This window comes from Alligator sinensis, unplaced genomic scaffold (assembly GCF_000455745.1).
Source record: "Alligator sinensis unplaced genomic scaffold, ASM45574v1 scaffold1089_1, whole genome shotgun sequence".
Classification (NCBI taxonomy): Eukaryota; Metazoa; Chordata; order Crocodylia; family Alligatoridae; genus Alligator; species Alligator sinensis.
In genome coordinates this window covers 2,183,914-2,200,348 of record NW_005842030.1, presented here as the reverse complement: position 1 = coordinate 2,200,348, position 16,435 = coordinate 2,183,914, and positions in this window count along the sequence as shown.

The window sequence follows — 16,435 nt, the reverse complement described above, 5'->3', positions numbered from 1 at the left end:
ACAAGGGTGTCCAATGTGACCAACTTCCCCTACTCACAGGTAACATTAAATTATAACTGGGTTTATATGCAAATGACTCGGTAGCCTGTCTCAACCAACTTCCCACAGTTTATCGGAGTTGGTATGCTCAGAGTCCCACACAAGTTGAACCTAGTCGCTAATGGAGCCAGCGTACTTGCTAACCCAGCCTTTCCCCTTACCTTCAGCACCATACCTAGACTCCTGGCGGCCCCGGGCAAACTTTGAGTATCAGGCCCCCTTTCACCAGAGATAATGATAATAATAGTAAAAAAAATGCCATTTTCAGGCCCCCTTTCTATCTGGGCCCTGGGCTGGCTCCCAGTTTGCCATGTCTGTGTCCGGCCCTGCTTACCGTGCCATCACTGAGTAGGCACTGCTCTGCTGCTGCTCTTACTGCTTCCCACCACCAGTCAAAGCATGGCTCCACTGGCGCGGTCACTCCTTACTGGGGGTGTAGATCTGCTGCCATTGCTGCTGCTTCTCACTGTCACTGGGAGGCAGTGCTCATAACTGCTGCCACTACCCTGCCTCTCGGATGCCAGCACAAGGATTTCACCTCTTTTAGAGTCTAATGGATGCAGGTCTCAGCCTGACCCCTTTCTGTGTATTCCAGATATTTCAGCTCTTTCAGAAACAAGTGGGTGACACATCTCAGCTTGAACCTATTATTACAGGCATTTGTAAATCATATGTACTTTTCCCCTTGAGACTTAATGACAAAGTGCACTATGCCATCCCAGAAGATAACTCCTGGAGGGACCTTCTCCAAAGCTTCCTTTGTCATCCCCTGAGCTGACATCCCTCCACCTTCAACCTCCACGTACATCATCATGATGGTTGACCTCTCAGCAATCTTTGTCCAGTTTTCTCTTACAACATCCTTTAAATTTTACAGGTCTGGAAGGGGAAGTCAGTGCACACAAAACCCAACGCACCTGACTCCTTATATTCGAATTGTGAAAGCACAGTTAAAACAAGTTAATAGAGTTAAAACAAGCACACTGAGTTTGAATTCCATTGACCAGGCATACTAATAGGAATCTGAAGATAAGCATCACAGAGAAGATGTCACGTAGAACACAGATACATCAACAGGGCTACACAAACTATTTGAGATTTTAGTTAGGGTCTGAAACAAAGTGAATTGAAGGTACTTCCAGGACTTCCATTGACTTTACTAGCTGGCTTTAATGCCAAAGTTTGCAAAGCCAGCTAAAGCTCCCAGTAGATTTATAAACTAAGAACTCAAACACCATTGCCATGGAAGTGGGATAAGAATCGAAAATGAAACTGAGGTTTACAACTAACTCTACTTGGCCTTGAAAGCCTCCATCACAATTTTTTGTCTCATGCTCCTTAATCGTTTGTGGTATGTTTTACATTATTATAACATCAGAAGACAGTGTCAGGCATTGTCTAGTGACTTAAGTTTGATTTTAATCCAAGACCCTTATTTGTCCATAAACATAACAACTAGAGTAAATTTATCTCATGGATGAGCTGCTTAGCTGTTCTGTTGGTAGAATATATTTTAATCAATGCTGAATTCCTGAGATAAGAAAACCTTAGTAAAATGCTTGCAAAAATACTGTTTTATCCAAATCCAACACTATTTCAAATTTAAGATACTGCCCCTACCCTAGATTAATGGAAAATTACAAATTTGTTATCATTTTCCAACCTATAGAATCTAATTAGTAGAAGGTTATCTTAAATTCTGCTGTAGCATGGAAAGCAGCAGCAGGGAATGACAGGCCAAACCCCTGCCAAACCCCTGCTCTCCTGCTCCTTGTCCCCCCACACGTGCTTTCCTTGCTGCCTTCTCCCTGCCATCTGCTCCCCTACAAAATGCCCCCCTTTCTCCTGCCCCTCTCTGACTGTGCATGCCCCCTGATACCCAATGGTCTCTCCCATACTGCCCCCCAGCTAGGTTCTTCCTCCCCTGCCAAAAGAGCCATGCTAGCCTGGGATAGGTAGGGGCTCAGCTCCAGCTTCAGCTCCAAGCCAGGGGCCAAAGCTGGAGATGAACTGCCATCTACCCTGGGTTGGTTCTTGAATCCAAGATGGGGCGGCTCCCCCATGCTGATTTTGGTTGAAAAACTTGCTTATACAGTATGTATAAGCAGAAAGCCAAAGAGTGAATAATGATGGGCTTATGCCAATGATATTCAAGAATTCATAAAATATACAATAGCAGTTAGTAGATTAATTAATCACTTTGATGATGACCACGTCCTCTCAGGATGAAATGGGAATGAAATGTGTGTAACCCTTAATCAGAAAAGAGTTAAATATCAGCCAGCTTACACAATGTATGAAGTAGGGCAAAATCCACTGTTATAGCAACCTTTGAAGATAAGGAACATGAGCATAATTCGTAACTTGAAAGTAAGTCTTACATAACTATTGCGCTGCATTTATTTTTAATAGATTTAACCCCAGAGAGAGAATGGAAATAAGCAAACACTAGCAGCTCTTAAACTATACTAACATTTCAGAGGCATGGGATTTTAAACTTGAATGCTTAGATATTTTGTCCTAGAATAGCAAGCATTAACGGGGTTATCTTTAGATTGAGTAATTCAGGCAAGAGTATAAACTCACAAGGGATTTAGCATTTAAATTTCTATTTCATGGGGTGACAACTTGAAAATGTTGAGTAGGTCTTTTTGGAGATCTTCAAAGGATGCTTGCTTTGGCTAATCTAATTCTTTGGTCGAACCATTAATTTTGACTAGAAGAATAGTGAGTGTTTTAGCTGGTAACAAACTCCGGAGTCACAAAGCATCTACTTGATGTGATTAAAACAAGCTCTTTTCTTGATAGGCTCAGCTGAGGAATCTGGATAAATGCTAATTCTGTGATTTTTATATTTCAGTAGCTTGGCTCTCTTATCAGTTTCCATTATGCTGACTTTCTCATGAAAATGGTGAGAGAAAATGACAAATTAGAGGTAGAGCTTTCTTTAATGTGTTGGCTGCCTTATAAGAGGCAGTCATTGGTAAGCTGTTTCTTCTGTTAATAACTTTTGAGCTTTCTAGAGAACTGATCAGCCAAGTAACCTTGGCTCAGGGTAGATCCCTGCAAAATGCCAGGCTAGCTTGTGTCCCCATCTGCTTCAAACTAAGACAGCAAGCTTGCTTTTCAACATTCCCATCCGTGCGCTACCTGATTTTGTGATTTCACTTCTTGAAGCATCTTTCTTTTCCCCAGGACTTTTTTTCTTTTGGAAATGCCATCCAAGAAAGTGATATCCATATGGCCTTTTATAGTATTATTGGCCCCTTCAGTGCAGGGGAACCTCCACAAGTTCAACTAAATAGCTCTGCCCTATTTATGTGCAAGTCTAAAACACCCCTTTGTTATTATGTTGCTCAGAAGGAACTGAATTGATCTGATTCTTCATCTGTTTTTTGTTTCCCTTCCTTCTCTCTATGGGCTTTATTACATGTTCATTTTAGGCAGCTCCTGGAGTTCTTAACCCCTGGATTGTCCAGACAGCAACACATGAAATTAGGTTTAAAGCCCTTTAGGTGGCTTAAAGTTATGCCACTCCAGGGCAGGTTTATATCTGATCCGTGTTACCCAGCTAATGGTACACTAACATGTACTCTAGGTCGGGACCTACCAAATTCACAGTGGGAGTGGGATGTGTGGTGACTCCTTTAATCTTGCAGGTTCCCCTGTGCACCCCCTCCCCACCGTTGATTGGCAGAGGGCTCCCGCTGGTTGCCACTTGCTCCTGATCGGCAGCGGGGCAAAATGCTCAGTTTTAAATATGATGCCATTTTTGCCACTCACTGCTGATTGGCTGTGGGGCCTGGCAGCCATGTTGTCTGTTGCTGACCAGCTGGGAGGCAAAAATAGCACCATATTTTAAACTGTGGTTTTCGCCTCCTCGTTAATCAGGGGTGAGCAACCGGGCCCCTCCACCAATCAACTGTATTGGGAGCGCACAGGGGAACCTGCGATATTAAAGAAGCCACCACACACCCCACTCCTACCATGAATTTGGTAGGTCCCTAATTCTAGGCTACAAGTGAGAATAAGCATCCCCTTCTCCTGGAGGAAACCAGGAATGGGAGGGCAGTGGAGGAGGGTGGATTCTTACCTTCAGTCCTCCAGGCCTGAATGTGTGATGACTGCTCTGAACTCAAGCTTGGATCAACATTTGAATAGCTGAATGTGCAACATGTAACAAGGCCCTCTTTCTCAGTCTGTCCTTAACCCAGGAGCTAGCTACCCAGACCATACTCAGCCCTTCCTGAACATGTAGAATGTGCCTAGATCATCCTGTGCACCTCTGCAAACAGATGCATTTTAATTATTATGATTATCAACATTTGAAAGCACCCAGACCACTGGTAGACATTTCCAGCTCTCATGGAAATGTCATTTAGAATTTAATGGGAGTGAGCGCAAATCAAAATATAGTTGGGTTCTTTAGAAATTTCTCTTAAACCCTGTACAGTTTTATGGAGGATATAATCCTTATATACGCATACATGTGCAAAATATATATAAAATCTTGTTAAAGAAATCTATTGCAAGGTATAAAATAGTCAATTATATGTTATAGGTTGGTGTTAATAGCCTATTGAAAAGATATTTTTGTCTAGTAATTTCTATACATTTTGTTCCATGAGGATCTTTGATTGAGAAGGAGAGAAGCGGGCAAACAGGGTATTTTGTTACTTAAGGTGGGTTTTTTTGTTGGTTTTTTTGAAGTGAAGGGGCTGTCCAGTATCCTACAAATGTGGCTGGAGTACCCAAATATCCCAGAGGAATTGCTGTTGCTTACATCTGATGCATCTCCCTACTCCCACTTCACTCAGGGCCTTGTCAGACCGAATCCTGTAAGTCAAAAAAAAGTAATTATAGTGCTCTTTGGCTTAGTGGAGCAGTCACATGGTAAGGCAAAAAATCCTGCTGTGACTGCCCCTCACCTGCACACCTGTGACTTATCACTAGAGCCGTGCTTCCCAAACTTGTCCTCAGCATGACCCCTGGTTGTGCTGGTGCCCCTCACTCCCAACCTGCTTCGCTTTGCCCACCGCAAGTACCCCAGGCCAGGGCTGGCAGCCTCCTGCCCCCACCCACCCCCAGCAGTATCTGAGCCCCGGCTGCCACCTGTGGCCAGAGAGGAGCATGCAGCCTGCCCTCCCCACCCCCCATAGTGGGGAGGGCCAGAGCGGACCCCATGGTGGGGAGGATGTGGGCTCAGCGCTTCCTGCCCTGCTGCCCTCCCTTGGGGGCTCTGCAGCTCCCAGTGCGGGAGAGAACACTGTACCACCATTGTTGCCAAGCTGAGGTGCCCCTGCCAACCTGGCAGCAGCAGGGGCACAACTCCACAATGCTGCACTGCCTCACCTTGGTGGCCATGGAGGCGTGGGTCCTGCCTGCTTGGCCATGGAGGCAGCTCCTGCCCAGAACTGGTCTGACCCAGCTGCAGCCCCACACATATGCACCCCCTCACCACATCACATTGCCCCCTGCCATGTCACCTGCACTCCACTGCCACCCTCCCATGTCACCTGTGCCTCTCCCCACCCCGTAGACTTACATGGAGGGAGCTGCAGGAACTGCTCTCCACCACTGCTTGGCTGCCATGTGCATGTGCATACACACATGCATGTGGCATCCCCTGCCGCTAATAGCCCTCCCCGCCTGCCTCCTGGCCCCAAGTAGCCCATTGCAGGCTGGAACTCTGCTAGCCTACAAGGGGAAATCCACAATTTCCTGCATGTTTCTCCTTTAAAGAAGAAATCCATGATTTTCTCCTTCAAAGGGGAAAACTTGCATTTTTTTTCCATTAAAGGAGGAACCCCACATTTTTCCAGAGTGAACAGAAAACATGGATCCCTCTTTATTGCAACCCCATCCTCTGATGTTGCAACCCCATTTGGGGTAGTGACCAACAGTTTGGGAGCTGCTGCACTAGAGGTTTGGTAAATAGGGGCAGGGCTAAGGAGCTAGAAGAAGGACAGTCTTGCTGCTCCGGCTGGGCAGAGTAAGTGCTGTAGTGCCGGTGCCTCCCGCCACCCCTCGGATTGGCTTTGCTTGCAGCTGTAGTGAGCCAGTCTAAGAAGGGAGGGCATTGCCTCCCTGCCACTGCTCACACTGGCTCTGCTTCTGACTCTGTTCCTGGTGTCCCATCCCCCGTCCCTACCCCCAACTGAGACTGGCTTGCTGGGAGCAGAGCTGGTGTGAGCAATGGCATAGAGGCAGTTCCCACCCCCTCCTCTGACTGGCTCACTCTGCTGTGAGTGGCAGCAGGGAGGTGGTGCCTCCCACAATCAGACGAGCTCACTGTAATACCAGCGAGGCTCTGTGCCCTGGCTTCCTCACTCACCCACTGCCTCCTGGGATGCTGGAGGACTTCAAGTTGGGTGGAAAAACCAAGCAGAGTGACCACAAGTTATTGGAACAAGAGCAGAATTCGGTGAATTAGCGAGAATCCTGCGCTGGAGTGGTGTAATGTTAAGACAAAAAAAAATGAGTGCTTCAGGCCACTTAAAAAGAGTTAATGTGCATTCAGTTCAGGGGTTAAGAGCTCCAGAAGCCACTTAACGTTACCATGTAACAAAGACCTCAGCTGTGCTTTTTACCTGTTTCTTCACTGCAAGCTCTCATTCAACCCTATCTTCTCAGTAAGCTGGCACAGGGCTTCGTCCATGATTAAAGCTTGGCAGGCTCCTTCTGCAAAATAAACCAGCTTGCTACTCATTTCCTTACTCAGAATATTTTCCCATAAGGCAGCATGATACACTGGGTAGTTAATAGCATATGACTGGTAGCTAATGCTATATTGCTCAGGAAATTTCATAAAAATACATGAGTACATTTACAGCATAGTTCCTCGTTCCTAAGAAGGTCTTGTAATATATATGAATAAATATCTACAGTGTTAAGAAGAAATCATTTTAGTATGTCCACTTCCTCTACAACTGTGTGTAGAGTGATATGGAAATGCATGAAAGTGACTGAACAAGCAGGCTTTTCATTATTATAAAATGTTCATTTAAACCCTCACCAAACCTGACAGGATCTCTGTGAATTTCTTTGTTAGACCATCTCAAGCTGCTCAGAATTGCAGATTCTTATACCAAGCTTTCCAAAGCAATATCATACAAATCCAGTGATTAGTCCTCCTGTTTCAGGGTGCATGCTATGCTTTCTTTAACTTCTACTTTCATTGCTGTGGTTTAGCTGTTACACTGAGAATGATATTGCTGGCTGCATTGAGTATGGAGTCAGTATTTCCAATCAGGATTCAGAACTAGTTTTGCGTCCATTTGGTGACATCAGCACCTTAGTACCAAGTACAGGCTTGTATCTGAGTCTTAGGTGATGTGCAAATGAGCAAATTATACTGAGTTACAAGGGGTCTGGAGAGCAAGTTGGATTTTAACAATCTAGCCCAGGGACTAAAGCAGTGCCCTGAGTACAGATCTCTACTCCAAGGTCTTTTTCTGTATTTTCATTAAACAGAAATTAGTAAAAGTGTATAAATGGGCTTTAGTGCTGGACCCGAAGCCATGCATCCCAGGTGAGTACTGTAGCTGCTAGACTGAGGAGTTACGTTCCACTGTGGCTCAGAAGGGACTTAAGAAAAATTAAATTAATTTGTTACAGCTGTTAGTGAAGCTAAAGAGTGGGATTAAGTAACAGGCTGGTGAGGTCAGAATTTATAAATAGTAAAGCCAAGAGTTTTATTAATTAGTGTTTTGCAAAGCAAAAGATAGGGCAAAGGTTTTAGGACAAAGAGAGTTCAGAATTGTTATGCAGCATAGTTGAAGAACAGTATTTATGTAGCTGAGAAAATTGTAGCCATAATGTTTTATCTCTTGAGTTTTTAATATGGATATATATTGGCACCATTAATATGATAGGTCAAATGGATCAAGTAATAGGAAAAAAATAGTATAAAAAGAGGTGTTTATATTGCATTCAGAGTTTCTGATTTAAAATGCATCTTGGCACTCTCAGATTCCACTCTTATCACTGCTTAAAGTCCCTGATTAAATATAAGGTGATGTATTGCTTGTTATGAGTTGTTCTGCTTTGATTTTTCAACAGCTATATAGAAATTCCAACTTGCTTTAAAAGTAATTCAATAAAGATTTTCTGAGAGTTCTCTAACTATCAGCATTGCTGTTCATAAGTCTTCCAGGAGCCAAAAAGTTAACGTTTCTGAGTCAATTCCAAGCAAGATAACAGTGGTGCAAATACTTAATTAAAAGTACCAGGGAATATAATCCAGTTAGCAATACTATTTTACTCTCTTTTACTAGCCCAGTGAATCTTACAGTCTTTACATGGTAGGGCAACTTCAATGGGAGTAGTAGAGCATATATTTGCCATTGCTTTGGTGACATCCGAATAGTTGGAATACTTTACTGGCAGGTGTGGGAGACATACGTTTGAAAACCATCAAGGCAGGATGGACACTGAGATCTGGCCTCTGACATCTTAGAGGGGCTGTAGTATAATAGGAGACTGGCTGTGGCCGCTATGTTATGTTTGGAGGTCCATAATGTTAGGCTTGTTCTGAAGGTGCCTGTAAGTTCCAGCCCCTCTGGGGACGGGACTTCAGCAGAGGAATATGGAGAGGGTATAAATGAGATAGACACCAAGGATTACTGGATAGCCACATCATGGAGAATCTTTACCCCATACCAGCTGATGCTCAGTTCACACTTAGCCATATTTATTTTTTAGAAGAAACGTGCTTACTTCCCTTGCCTTATGGAAAATTAGGAGCATTTGATTGATCAAAGGGAGGCAGAGTGTTAGATCGCTGAGATAGATCTGATTTTATTCCTACCTTGGGCCATCAGGGTGCCTATAGATGTGCTCTGATGCGCTCTAACTAGAATGCTCCAGTATGGCCTCATTGTCATGTGTATTAGCTCCCCGCTGCCCCGGAATGTTTCAAAATGGCTGTGGGGGGACTTTAAGTAAGCTTTATTGAATGTGCTTTAAAGCACCCCCGCAGCTATTTTGAAAAACGGGGGGCTTAATACATGTGACAGTTAGCCATTTGAATTAGAGAACCACTCTAATTAAAGTGCACACTCATGTGTATAGGCAGCTTCAGTTACTGGATAGGCTTGAGCACACTCTGGGTTTAGTTACATGTTATAATTAGCATGTGCAAACTTTAAGGAATGCTTGTTGGTGTTAAAGTTAGCAGGTGCTTTGAGCAGTTACCTGTAACACGCATTGCTCTGACCTATCCTTAGAGGTCCAGTAAGTCGGGGTGTGACTAAAAGATCCAAGTTGGATCTGTGCCTACCCATCTCACCTGCTCAATGGAGAACCCAGAGGCCTCCACTAGACATGCCAACCTCTGTTTATCCGCACTGGGTCCCCACTACCCCATACCCCACTAGCCCATATATGGCCTGCCAGTTCCCCACTGGGATCAGCTGAGGGCTAGAGGGACTTGCCAGACTTTGGACAATAGCAGTTTGGCAACTAGAAAGATAACATGTTTTTTGAAAGCCACCCAGGCCAAGTGGTAAGTTGTATACTGTTCCTTTTAGGAGTGCGGTCCACAATTTCACCCTGAATCTTTAGGCCTACATTTTTGCACGTTTCTTAATTTCTAGTGCTTCCGTTTCTTGATGTGCGTATAACAAATCACCTCTTCCCTCCCCAGTCCAATCCCCCTTACTCCTAGCAGCCTTATATTTTTTTTCAGTTTTTTTGCAAGCATATCGCCAAATGTTGGTCCTACTAAAGTCAATGGCTGAACTTTGATTGGGATCAGATTTGACTGCAACTCGACACTCTTCATATTTTTTTCTCCTCTGTGTGGCATTAAGACTAGGCAAAGTGCTAAATGTTTCTCCAAATGTTGTTTCTCAAAATAGACTAGCATCTTAAAATTAATAATCTATATGATCTGTTCTCATACTGTCTTAATATACAGTATGTGTAAATTTGTTTGAATATTAATGAAATGCCGAGGTTGCCTGTAGGGCACTGTATATAGCACCTACAAAAATATACACCTGCAGTACAGCATATTACTAGAGATGCTTTGATTATATGTTGCAGAGCTAATTATCTTAAGGCACGAGAATATATATAGCATCCTCCAATCAATCTTAGCCTTCTTGTTTATGGGAAAAAATGGAAACATATTTTTTATGAGGTGTTAGGTGCTTCATAAAGATGAAACAAAATAATGCATTTCTATTTTTTTTCTACTGAAAGAGGATTTGAAAACTAAAAAAGAAGCTAAGGATTAAGAAAGAAAAGCAACATTATTTGTAAACCTTATACCAGTGAGGTTTTTTTTATGAATTTATGATTGAATATGTTTTTTAATAAAAGTGCAGCACTTTAACCTGTTTTATTAAGATGTTGTCAGTAAGGTTTGAGTGAAACCAAATGAATTTGCATTGCTGCAATTTCTCTGATCCTTGCACTAGTTCCCAGTTATTACATATCTAATAAGAGGTGACTTGTCATACTATAGCTATTGATATAATAGATATACAGTGTATTCATGGATATGCATATATACATTCAGATGTAAATACGTACAAAAAAAAAAAAAGCATACAAGCACAATGTAAAGTTTGTGACAAATGACATTCATAGTGTCATGGCTACAACATCACTCCAATACTTCATAATATAACATCTCCAGGTGTTTGAACTAACTGGTTTAAAGCCAGTCATGCAATAATAGCCTTTTACCTGAACTTGACTTTCAAAGGGAATATTTCAGCATTAAGAGATGTAACCCATCTTTATTTTATATTTATTTCGTAATATTTTTCAATGTATCCTGTACAGAACCACAGCATACCCTCTGGGTCATAGGTGCCCTGACCACTTTTCTTAAGCACATATAATGTAACAGTGATTCAGCAGCTTCTCTTATCCCATTATATTGCTCTGACCAGGACAGAAATAACTGTTAAGCCCTAAGCAAAATTTTCCATTTGCCTGGCTGTCTCATTGTCCAATTGTCTTCTAAGCTGAGATTAAACATTGAGCCTAATTCACCTAATGTTGCAGTATCTCTAATAGCTGAAACTCATGTTCTTGTGGTGCTCCCCTTCTCCTCTTCTCTTTTCGCTTCATCACTGGGTTAAATCTTCAACACAGGAAAGTGCAGATCTCCTGGTAGAATAGCTCCTGAACTGCTCAGTCAAGAAGGGGAGTTTACCTCTACCTCGTCTGCTCTTCTGCCCTTTGCAATCCTAGGAAACTCTTCAGAGTCCCCAAGAAAAGGCCAACAGGAGGCCAGCTCCATGCATAAGGAGGCTCTTGGCTGCAGTTCTTTCTCTTTTCAGCATTCAGACATCCTTCTCTCATGTATAAAGATATCTGTGTGTAAATACACACGCATACACATGCTTACATAGACTTGAGGAGAGCCAAAGATAAGTTCCAATTTAAAAGGATGCTATCACCTGGACTTATGTAAACAGATTACAAATACTCAGTTTCAGATAGGACATACTTGACTAATAAAAAAACCCAAACCCCCGAAACCCTTCTTTTTTTATTTCCTGGCTTCTACTAATTAGCCAGAACATGAGCAGAGACTCTTCCAACCCACCCTCTTCCTCTCCTTTGTGAACACAGGTGCCTGCTTTCTGTCCTCTAGAGAGGCTGCATTCCCCAGATTTTTAAATGCAGGGCAGGTATAGGAGTCTCAAAGAATGAGGAACCCTCGTTGGTGTCCCCAACTCCTAACCACGTATGCCTCCTAACTGGGATCTGGAGACAGAAGATGTCTTCACCCCTTCACCAGACTCCTTTTTATATCCTCCTGTACCAAACATTGGTGACATGTCTGAAGTCATTTAGCAAGACATGAAAACTTTCACTCTTCACCCCCAGTCCAGTGCCCTCACCTACATTGCTGCTTTCTTGAACTTTTTTGCTCTATTAGTCTTAGAAAGGATGGCCTTGCTCTTTGTCTTCAAATCTCTTAATTTCTTGGCTAGAAGGTTTTGGCAGCATTTAGATCAAGTATATGGCATAACACACAGAGAAGATCCTCTTAAATTACACCTCATAAAATACTCTCCATGTGTAGGTGGATATCTAGTATAATTGAACACTTTATTGCATTGTTGCTTATATTGCTGCAGTTACAGCAGAAATCTAGAGATTGTAGGAGTGTTATGACTAGGGCTGCGTAAAGTATTCAAAAATAAATTTCAAAAAAGAATCTCAAAATTAGCAGCCTTCATATTTTTGCCAGAATTGTCCAATTCAGCAATGAAAAACACCCTGCAATTTTGAGTTTCCTCGTTCAAATGTACAAACTTTTAAGGAAAAAAATATCTGCTTTTTTGAACAAAAAGAAATAATTTTTAAATTTTGAAGATTGGTAAAATGCTTGCATGTTCTTGAAGAGATATTTACTACATATGGAAACAGCACTATTATTTGACCATGTACATTGAATCCTTTTTGCAAATTTTCAAGTGAACATTTGATGTCTACACACACACACACACACGCACAAAATCCAAGTTAGACAGGGCATGTCTACATGTGCACATTTACTGCGCAGTAACTGAAATTACTGTGCAGTACGGTTGTGCATTTGCACATACATGCCCATACTATGTAGTAAATACGGCAACTTAAATCAACTTGAGCATAAATTTGATACCTGTATCATGCAGGAATCAAATTTACACCCAATTATTTACTGCACAATAATGCACATATAGATGCCTTACTGCCTTACAAAAGTCTGTCCACACAAAGCGTTAATGCACTTTAACATCTGCATGTGTAGATGCCAGCCTATTCCCACTTGACAGGTTAGTGGATCTGCAAATTTAAGACAGCGTAAATGCATGTGTAGACGCACCTACAGTGAGCTAAAATTTGGGTCCTGGTTTCATTCATCCAGACCCGTGTAATAACTGTGGACAAGTTGCATCACCATTCATCATCTCAGTTCCTCTTTGTAAAATGGGAATAGAGATTTTAGCAAAGGAGTTTAAAAACTGCAAATTAAAAACTAGATCAGAAATCAAGAGACACTCTTACCACAGTAGAAAAGTAATTGGGTTTTGTCATCAACTACAGTGAGAATGTTGCATTGGCAATCCCTCAATACAAGGATGACAGAATTCCAGTAAATGGGGAAATCATCAGTGAGTCCAGAGATGACTGAGAAAGCTGATCTAAGATCTGAATGTCCAACTGCAGACACGGCAGACAGTTCCAGGAGGAAGGTGTGGATCCCAGTGATGTTGGGTCAGCTCTCTCCCTTTGTCTTTCTTATCTGTCCTCCTCCATAGTGATTCAAGTTTGCTCAAAATGATTGATGCCTTTCATTTATCATGGCACGAAGAAGTCTGATGATGGAAACAAATTTTGACGGGCATCCAGATCTCATCAGGGCCTCTTTGTTGATGGAATCAAAGGCCTTGGGTCAATGAAGGCCATGTAAGGATCTCAGTGCTGCTTGTAGCACTTCTCCTGCCACTGCCTAGCAATAGAGATCATGTGTACTGTACCTCAGAGGGATATGAAACCACACTGGGACTGAAGTAGAATTTCTTCAGCAAGGGGGTCAAGTTTGTTGAGGAGAATGCACGTGAGGACCTTCCCCACTTCACAAAAGTGAAATGCTATGGCAATTGCTGCAATGCTATCTACCTCCTTTCTTGTATATAATTACAATTCTGGCATCTCTCAACACACTGGGAATCTGTATGGGTTTCCATATTTTCAGAATAATGGCATGCAGTTGGTAAGTGTTTTTTTTCCACCATGCTTATACATTTCAGTTAGTATTCCAACAGGACTGTACGATTTGTTGTTCTTTGGTTGCTCAGTGGCTTTCAAAGCCTCTTGACAAGTTACTAGATCTGCAAAGTGGTCCTTAATGGGGTGTTGTGGCACTATTATCTTCAACATTAGAATCTTGGTTTAATATTCCTTCCACCATACACTGATGGTGGCACTGTTTTTATGGAGTATTGTTTCATACTTTCACCTTAGAGGTGTGGCTCCTTGTATATTTGGTGCACAGACAGCTTTGGTTGCACTGAAAAAACTGCATATCATGGCTCTCAGCAAACTTCTGGATCTCTTTTCTTTTGTCCTTTCAGCACTTCCTTTATTGCTCCTGAATTTTCCTCTGGGTCACAGTGCTAACATGGAGACATGCCTTGCTTCTGTTTGGAGTTGTTGTCAGTGTGCCAAACTTTGAAGACATCAGTTCATAAGTGCTTTTTTAATCACTCTACTATAAACCATCCACACATAGATGGTGTTTAAGTTGTACTTTGTGAGAAGCTGTAACACAGTATCTAGTGCCATAATTCATAGCCAAAGAAAAGCAGATTTAGGGCACCTATACATGAGCACAGAGGCTGCTCCAGTGCGCTAGAATTCCAGTGCATCGGAGCAGACTCAACGAATCGAATCCACTGGAGCTTGACCATTCCCATGCTCCAGTGTCTCATATATCAATGTCTCTGAGCTTAAAAATGGCAGTGAGGGCACTGGAATTCAAGCTCATCAAATGAGCTTTAACTCAAGTGCCCCCATTGCCATTTTTCAGCGTGGGGGTGCTGATACACAAGATGCAGCAGCACTTTAATTAGAGCGGCTCTCAGAGCATGTGTAAAAGTGCTTTTAAAGACTACATGAAAATAAGTCAGCTCAATTGAGCAAGCAGGATGGATGTCCCTTAGTAATAATATTAATGTATTATTTGTATTAAAGTACTATCCATATGTCCCATTCAAAATTGGGGCCTAAATCTATTAGGTATTTTGCAAACAGAGCTATATTCATTCCATTCTGAATCTAGCATGAATGCATATTATCTTTCTCCTTATATATTTCTTATCAAGTGGCTGGAAGAGGGTAATGCATTTTCTTGCATGCAGCACATCCCTATATATAATATGTACCTTGCTTTTGAAAGACAGGGTGAAGGGAAAAAATATTCCTTATGGAAACTGAGTAGCAGCATTGAAGGAGCCAAGGCTAATCTACTCCCGAGCCTGTGGGTTCTAGGTGGGGCCCACAGACTGACCCCACACATTGGGTCTGTGGCCACATGCCATGTCCAACCCCATGCATTGGGTTCAACCCAATATGCAGGGCCTAGAGCCATATGTGGAGTCTGACTGCATATGCCCGGTCTGACAGTGGACTGACTCCACATCCATTGCATGAGACCATATCATCTGGCTTGGGGGCTTCTGATGGGTCAGGAAATTTGGCACAGGGGGAGTAGTGGCAGCATTAAATGCTGCCGTTCCCAGAGCTGCAGCAGTTATCACTGACACGACTCCCCCGCTGCCAAATTTTTGGATCATTGAGGCTCTGTTTTTCTCACATAAATTTCAAACCCCTATTTTTACTATCTGGTTTTTGGGAAGGAAAGGTACAGGTTATATACTAGAAAGTAAGGAAACATTGTGTAATATGATGAAGAGCCTTGGTACTTGTTTACTTTGTGCCAGTCCAAATCTGTGTAATCTTGTGCTGTAGCTAAATTGGGATGTAACAGGAGCAGGCACACATTCATGTCCTCAGTAGGCTGTGAAAAGCTTCAGTAGCTGATTCGATTTGGAGGAGATTCGGCCCAATCTGGGGACCACATCTCTGAATCCAAATTGAATTGGGAGACCAAGTAGAAGCATCCGAATTGATTTGGAAAAACTTTGGAAAAGATTTGGCCAATTCGGAGATTTGAACATGGACTAAACAGGCAGCTGACAGCTGCCTCTACCTGGTAAGTCTGTTGGGGTTGAGGGAAGGAGCATGGGGGAGGGAGGGATTGGGGCTGGGCAGAGCCCCCGCTGCTCCCTCCACTGGGGCAGAAGCAGGCACAGCTGGGGGAGCTGCAGGAGAAGCCCCCATGGCTGCCCTGCCTGGCGCCATCCACCCCTTGGTCCCACCCTCCCAGGACTTAAATTAAAAAAAAAAAAAGCCTAGCACTCACTGGCTACATCATTGGGGCCTCTGGGCACTTGTGGTAGAGCCCCCTCACACAGCACAGGGTAGTGGGGTGCAGTGGGAATTGCCTCCCCCACCTGGCAACTGCTCAGGTGCAGCACTGCTCAGCAGGACACTGCATGCTGTCTGGGAGCTGGGGCCACTAGGGCTGAGTGGTGTCAGGCTCCAGCTGACTGCTGGAGCTGCTCCAGCTCCCAGGTGAATTGAACTGGGGGCTGGGGGATCATACCAGGGGCTGAGGAATTGAACATGGAGCCAGGGAATCAAACCAGCTTGGTTCTCCAACCCTCAGTTCAATTCCCCAGCTCCCTGTTTGATTCACCTAGGATCTGGGTAAGCTCCACGTGTCAGCCAGAGCCTGGCAGTGCTCAGCGCCAGGAGCCCCAGCTGCCAGACAGCATGCAGTGCCCTGACAAGCCACGCTGCACCTGTGTGGGTGCCA